At 47.9% G+C, this 8,285-nt stretch overlaps 1 pseudogene; it reads left to right on the top strand.

Moving 5' to 3' along the window:
• Nucleotides 1-1,187: 1,187 nt before the first annotated feature.
• LOC136532452 (trimethyltridecatetraene synthase-like) lies at nucleotides 1,188-2,862 on the top strand (annotated as a pseudogene).
• Nucleotides 2,863-8,285: the final 5,423 nt, after the last annotated feature.

Consider the following 8,285-nt stretch of genomic DNA (forward strand, 5'->3'; position numbering starts at 1 on the left):
TTTTCAGAGCTACATATATGTACACATGTGTAACAGTCAATGGTGCATGACCGGTGAGATGGACGGGTGGACTTGCAGCCACACGCAAGTAAACAAGCTAGCGGTCAGATGGCTTCAGTGCGTTTTGTTTACTTCTGTTGCTTTTCCGACACATCAAGCCACAACTCACAATTATTGTGCAATGTAAGGCTGTGTTTAGTTCGCGAAATGAAAATTTTTGATGTCACATCGGATGTTTCGGGGATATCGGAAGGGGTTTTTGGATACTAATAAAAAAAACTAATTACATAGCTCGCCTGGAAACTGCGAGACGAATTTATTAAGCCTAATTAATCCAGTATTAGCGTATGCTAGTTACTGTAGCACTTACGGCTAATCATGGACTAATTAGTCTTAAAACATTCGTCTCATGATTTCCAACCAAACTGTGCAATTAGTTTGTTTTTTCGTCTATATTTAATATTACATGCATGTGCCGCAAGATTTAATGTGGTAGTTTAGGGTGAAAATTTTTAGAAACTAAACCAGGCCTAAATGTAGTAGTAGATGCAGACTTGCAGCTAGCTAGATGCCGCTTAATTTGTTAGCACATCTAAATCTGGTGAAAAAACTAGGCCAGATATTTTGTTTTCTTCCTCTAATAAAACCCGCGATAAAGTTTTTGCTGCCCTTTCAAAAACTTATATATATTTATATATTTATTATATTAAGTGGCTCAAGCGTGTAAGCTGTCCGCTCATGTACTTTACTTTTTTTTTAATTACATGATACAATTCAGACACTTTAAAAACGCACACACTTACCCCTATAAATTTACCCACGTGAACCCAACCTTACCATATGAGCATCTTCGACGCAGTCACCCTTATGAACTCACGCGTGCAAATCCAACCATATCCCTATTAACATCTTGGAAGACTAGGCCGGCAAATTATTGAGATTGACGAAGTCACCACAAGCGCCTCTATCTACGGGAACGTCGTCTATCATGGAATATTCACTCCCACAGGGAGTCAAACACAGGACCTAAGATGCCACCTTAGGCGTCTCGTATCGACGGGAACGTCGCCTATCTTGAAATATTAATGCTACTGAGGCTTTTATAACCACCGGACTACGTACCCATTCGCATATACTCACTTCACTTCAAAAGTTCAAATTAACACGTTATTAATCCTAAGTTTCGAATGGAGCTACCTCCTTGGGCCTCCTTCTTCCTCGGCATCGTGCTGGCCATCGCGCTCTTCCTCGTATCCACTCTCCACCGCTGCCGCCGCCAGAACCCCTCTCGCAAGTACAACCTCCCACCAGGCCCTCTCGACCATGGCCGGTGATCGGCAACCTGAACCTGATCGGCCCACTCCCGCACCGGTCTGTCCACGAGCTCTGCAAGCGCTACGGGCCGCTCATGTCCCTGCGCTTCGGCTCCCTCCCCGTCGTCGTCGGCTCGTCCGTCGACATGGCCAGGTTCTTCCTCAAGACGCACGACCTGGAGTTCATCGACCGCCCCAGGACCGCGTCCGGCAGGTACACCGGCTACAACTACCCCGACACATGCTGTGGTCGCCCTACGGCGCGTACTGGCGGCAGGCGCGCAAGTTCTGCAAGGCCGAGGTGTTCAGCGCGGCGCGGCTGAGGTCGCAAGAGCACGTCCGGGCGGCGGAGGTGCGCGCCATGCTGCGCGATCTGTATGCCACTGGGCCGGCGGCGCCGGTGCGGCTCATGGACCACCTGTTCCAGTTGACCATCAACGTGATCTCGCTCATGGTGCTGGGCAAGAAGCACGCCGTCGGCGTCGACGGCGACGGTAGGTCGGCGGCGGCCGGTGGCTTGCCGGCGACGCCCGAGGCGTTCTAGTGGATGGGATCGAAGAGTTCTTCTTGCTGAGCGGCAGGCTCGATGTCGGGGACATGATCCCGTGCCTCAGCTGGCTGGATCCGCATGGGCACGTCAGGAGGTTGAAGAGGCTTAGGGAGATGTTCGACCATTTCCTGGACAATGTTGTGGACGAGCACAGCGAGCGGCGGTGGCGAGAGGGCGAGGAGTTCGTCGCCGCGGACGCGGTTGACCTGCTGCTGGAGCTCGCCGACGACCCCAACCTCGAGGTCCCGATCCAGCGAGATGGCGTCAAGGCATTCACGCTGGTACGTAAGACGTACACGTACTCCATTGTTAATTAGTTGGATGCTTGACGACGTCATGCATGTGCATGCTTGCAGAAGCTCCTCGTTGGATTGCCGGACACGACGTCGGTGACCGTCGAGTGGGCCATGTCGGAGCTCCTGAGGAACCCCGACGCGCTCGCGTCGGCCACCGAGGAGCTGGACCGCGTCGTCGGCCGTGAGCGCCTCGTTGTCACGGAGGGGGACATCCCGAGCCTCCCGTACATGGAGGCCGTCGTGAAGGAGACGATGCGGCTGCACCCGGTGTCGCCCATGCTGGCGCCCCGGCTGTCGCGCGAGGACGTTTCCGTGGGCGGGCACGACGTTCCGGCGGGCACGCTGGTGTTCGTGAACGTCTGGGCCATCGCCCGCGACCCCGCCGTGTGGGGGCGGACCGCCGGCGATCGAGTTCCGGCCGGAGCGGTTCGTCGGGAGCGGCGTGGACGTGAAGGGGCACGACCTGGAGCTGCTGCCCTTCGGGTCCGGCCGTCGGATGTGCCCCGGCATCTCGCTCGGGCTGAGGATGGTGCAGGTGGTGCTGGCCTACCTGCTGCACGGCTACGCGTGGAAGCTCCCAGATGGCGTCTCCAGGGAGGAGCTGAGCATGGAGGAGACGTTCGGGCTGTCCATGCCGCGCATGGTCCGGCTCGACGCTGTCGCGGAGCCCAGGCTGCCGGCGCACCTGTACGCCGGGCCATGATGCATGCACGTTTTGTTTGGTTGCTTCCTTTTTGTCTATCTCTGCGTATTTCTGGAGTACTGTACTGTGTACAGGCATGTGATGCGTTTGCTGTCTCGTCGTTTGTCTTTGTCCTTCGATGCGTGCACTTTATTCTGTAATTCGCACAATTATCTTCGGGGGTTTTAATTTTTTGTCAAAATTTCGCCGAATTTTTTCTAGATACTAGCAAATGAAGTATGATTTTTTTCTAAAAAATAGATCTAAACAAATATTAGTATAATTTATGACTACACATCTTTTGAATAGAAGAATATACAATAAAACAATACTATAGAAAATTTGAATCTAGAGTTATATAGCACATGTACTAGGGTATTGCAAAATTTCTGATTTTTTTTCGGCCACCACTGAAATTACTGAAAATCTCAAAATTTCACCAAAATTTGAACCTTTGCAAATAAAAAAAATGAAAGTAAAGGATATATTTTAACCTGAAACGGATATCTTTGTATCTTTTTTCTTTTTTGTTATTAAAATAAAGAGATACTATAACACATTCGAGTGTTCCTTTAAATTTTTTTTGGGGGGGGGGGGGGGGGGGGGGCAGGCCAGCCAGGCAGTGGGAACGGCGGCAGGACGATGGTTAGGGTTCTGACAGCGTAAGAGGTGGCCAGGCTAGGTCGGGGCGTGGGCGGCCATGGCCATGATGGCGGCGGGGGAGAGGAGGGGAGAAGGAGGCCGCCGTGAGCATGTGGTACGGTCTCATCGGAGCTCCGCAGCAACGGCCGCCACGACAGAGCTCCAACGAGAACCTACCTCGGTACGGCGGGGCGAGGCGGCACGAAGAAGAAGATACGAAGAAAAAAATCAGGTGTTGGGAGAGCCCAAAACAACCGAGTGTTATACAGATTGATCCTAAAAACAATTCGGCCACCCCGAAATTACCGAAATTCATGAAATCGGACCAGAATTTTTTAGAGGCTTGCAAAAGAAGTATGTTTTTTTTTTAAAAAATTAGATCTAAACAAATATTAGCATGATTTATGACTACATATATTGAGTAGAATAATATGCAATATAGTATATAAATAATAGAAAATATGAGTCTAAATATAGTAAGTGTATTATTGTATTACAAAATTTCAGATTTTTCCATTCGGCCACCACCAAAATTACTAAAATTCGTGAAATTTCAGCCAAATTAGGCAGAAATTCTGAACCTTGCTTATCTTCACCGTATCACTGATTGGAGCAAATAATTACCGTACCATTACTTCTGATAGGACGACGACAGGACGTCATCGGACTCCAAGGTGTCTCTGGAGTGGCAAGGGGCCAGAATTTGGGGGCACATGCAAAGGTATTTTAGCACTGCATATTAAACCTTGGTGATATAAAAAAAAGTTTATTCGTCACGCCAATGCATGCCACTTGAGTAAGGAACTTAGGTCTTCGGTTGTTTCCAAAGATGCTCTGCTCGGATCTCTCTCTTATAAAAACGATCTCCACTGCCTTTTAATCTTCACATACAAGCTATCCACGTGTCATACTACACTAAATGCAACATTATCCACCTAATAAGTGCTACGACATGTTTCACTAAATCAGGGCCGGCGCTATATATAGATTTCACGGCCCTTGAACAATACGAAAGCAAAGGCCCTTTAGGCTTTTTTTTTTCAACTTCTAAAAGTCATGAGAAATCAATAAATCATATATTAGTACTAGTATGAGATAAATAGGAGCATGCATATAGTTCATAAAACACAATGTTTATACAATAGAAAAAACTAAAAGAAAAATAAAATAACTATTATGATTACCTCAAATAAGAAAATAATGCTTTGGGGCTTGCTAAAAATGTCCAAGCATTTCTTGATGCAAAATCATGGAGAACAATATCGAAATCAATGTTGTCCAAGACATCCTTCTCAATACAACGCATAGCCAAGCCGTTCAATCTAATAACATAGTTGACCTCAATAATTTTTTAATAGTTTCAATTTAGAGAAACTTCTTTCAGCTGAGGCTACTGTCACATAAACTGTTATGAGAATCCGATAGGCAATAGACACATTCAGATAACAATCTACAACTATCACAAACTGTAGAATATTGGTTGCTGACATTAAATCATCTGGCAAAGTCATTTGCAGCACTTGTAATGCAGAGATAAAATCATTTAACTCAACATCAAACTTGTTCTCATGAGGAAAAAGTTTTGACAAAATTAGTGCAACAATTCCCTAGCTCTGTATCATGCAAGGACTTCAAATTCTCCGAGTTGAATAAGAAACCAAACACTTTTTAATATGCTTTTAGCTGTTCAAATAGGCTAGTCAACGAAGCAATTGCAACGTCAACAATAACTAGAAAGTAACTAACTCTGAAGGACTCTATCATTAAAAGCTGTTCTTCTTCACTATCATCATTTTGTTCATCGGAATGCTTCTTCCTTTTACCTTGACATTTGGTTAGGAATTTTGGCTCTGTATCCAAATCAAATGCAATTGATTTTGCGGCTTCAATACTTGTGGGGGTATGGCCCCCGGTATCCTCAAGACAAGATATGGGTCGCACCATCAGAGGTGGCTCAACCCACAAGATCAAGGCGTGCACAACACTGATTGACGTGCACCGCAAGATATTGTATAGTACCAAATATGATACTTTTCTTGTAACCCTACCCCTCTAGAGTATATAAGGAGAGACAGAGGTCCCCTAGTCAACATCTGCATACACGCAATATCATACGATAGCTAATACAAACCAACAGACCACAGGAGTAGGGTATTACGTCACACAGACGGTCTGGACCTGTCTAACTCGTGTGTCTCTGTTGCCTTCTTATTCTTGATTACATGTTTCTCTACTGATCAATCTACTTTCGTGGGACACCCCTCGGAGGACTGCCGATGATATTTTGTGGACAATTGGCGCGCCAGGTAGGGGATTGCGTGTTGTTTCCTTGTTGAACAAGATGGTTTTTTCGTAGGCTCTTCGTCCCTCCCGCAGCCCGGGCAGATCTTCATGGTCGGATCCATCTCGTGGGTCATCAACGCTGATGGAGTCGGAGAGCTCATTGAGCCGGTGCAGATCAATGCTGCGCCGATCACCCCAACACCTGCGACTACAGATCCGATCTCGGAACCGCCTCCGAGGTCGCCTTCATCAACAACTCACCGTCCGCTTCCTCGCTACCAGAGGAGGCGGATCAACAACGACGATCTGATCGCATCCATCGATCGGGTTGGTCTGAAGCTCGCCGATTGCCTCACCATCGCCGAATAGGCTCTGGACACTCTGGTTCAGCGCCGACCACTCTCCGATCTAGATCTATCGGAGGCTACTCAGAAGACTCTAAGGGTTACAGCCCTACCCTTCGGACTCGCCAACGTCACTGTCGCTTACCAAGATGCCCTAAGGGGTAGATTCGCCGACCAGGTTGGAGACATCCATCCTCTCACCGACCAGATAGCGCCATACGCCGCCGACCAGATATTCTGTCTAAAGCTAAGTCATGCTTTATTCTTCTTCTAAATATTCTTCAGTCTCCGTATATCGCCATAATGTTTCTTCGAGCTATTTTCTCCATGTTTGCTCTCCAAGCGATTTTCTGAACCCCTGAACAAGTCATGTTGATGCTCGGACGCCTCTAGAGACGGCCCTGTCTCCGGCTCCTCCCTACACGTGCTACAGGCTCCGCGCTCTACGTTATGGGTGGTCGGCAGCAGCTCCTTGGTCATGCCTGTTCCTCCTACACGTGCACGGGCTCCGCACTCGATGTTATGGTTAATTAGCTAGCTAGAGCTGGAGACTCAGCTACACACTAACTGTTTGGGCGGTTTATATTAAATACATCTTCACACCAACTGATCGCCGAGCAACTTATGCTATTTCATCGCCATTGCTGATTTTTCTCCGGAGTTTATATATTTTTACATCATGTACTACCCGTTATACATATTTATATTGCAGGATCATCGTCTAGGTGGTCGGACCACCTGGCCTTCGGACTTCTCCACCGATCAACTGGTCGAACCGCTAGGTTCATGGACTTCGTCGCTGACCAATTGATCGGACTGTTCGTTGGTCACTTCTACTCAATGCTCACTTCACCGCCGACCAGTTGACCAGACTGTTCGTCGTTCATGCTTCATCGCTAGCTACGTCGGTTACTCCTCAACGCTCGAATTCTTCATGCTCGGGGACTAAGTGGGCACACTTCACCCCACTTCACCTTGCGTCGGACATCGCCAGCTACGCCGAAGACTCCTCGGTGCTCGGACATCGCCAGCTACGTCGGGGACTCCTCGGTGCTCGGACATCCCCAGCTACGCTCGGGACTCCTCAGTGCTCAGACATCACCAGCTATGCTAGGGACTCCTCGGTGCTTGGACATCGCCAGCTACGCCGAGGACTCCTCGGTGCTCGGACATCGCCAGCTATGTCGGGAACTCTCCGGTGCTCGGGACGTCGCCAGCTATGCCGGGGACTCCCTTGGTGGTCGGATCTTGCTACGTCTCATCGGTGTGCTATCAAGCTGTTCCATGTTGTTCGGATCAGGGTGCTGATCTTGGGCAGCACATCTGGGGTCTTGATACGCATGTCAGACAACGTCGACAAGCTTTCAAATTTTTTTCTTTGACCCTGCTATAAGATTCATTCTTTATCTTCCAGCAGGCTCAGGGACTAAGTGGGCACACTTCACCTTACGGTGAATGTGCACTTTTCAATTCGGGGCTCTGCCTGTGGACTGGTTGCCTGCTCGGCCGGTCTTCTGCCTTTCTTCTACTTTCTGACCCTAGCACCACATGACTACGTCACCTATTATTAGGCTTGGAGACTAGCTGTGGGGGTATAACCTCCGGTATCCCTAAGACAAGACATGGGCTGCATCATCAGAGATAGCCTAGCCCACAAAATCAAGGCATGCACAACACTAATTGACGTGCACCATAAGATATTGTATAGTACCAAATATGATACTTTCCTTGTAACCCTACCCCTCCAGAGTATATAAGGAGAGGCAGGGGTCCCCTAGTCGACATAGCATACACGCAATATCATACGATAGCTAATACAAACCAATAGACCACAGGAGTAGGGTATTACGTCACATTAATGGCCTGAACCTGTCTAACTCGTGTGTCTCTGTTGCCTTCTTATTCTTGATTACACGCTTCTCTGCCGATCAATCTACCTTCATGGGATACCTCTCGCAGGACTGCCGATGATATTCTGTCGACAATACTAGAAGTAAAGCCTTCATCTCTATACTTTTGGAAAAACGAGATGACCCCTTCAATTTGTTTGAGAGTAGCATCCATGCATGTAAACAATATTAGACTGCAACTTTTTGCTCAACTTTATTTATAGTAAATAAAACATCATGCCAGATAACCAAACCAACTAAGAAATCAAAATTCTCAAGTGTAGTT

The sequence above is a fragment of the Miscanthus floridulus genome, unplaced genomic scaffold (assembly GCF_019320115.1).
Source record: "Miscanthus floridulus cultivar M001 unplaced genomic scaffold, ASM1932011v1 fs_626_1_2, whole genome shotgun sequence".
Classification (NCBI taxonomy): Eukaryota; Viridiplantae; Streptophyta; class Magnoliopsida; order Poales; family Poaceae; genus Miscanthus; species Miscanthus floridulus.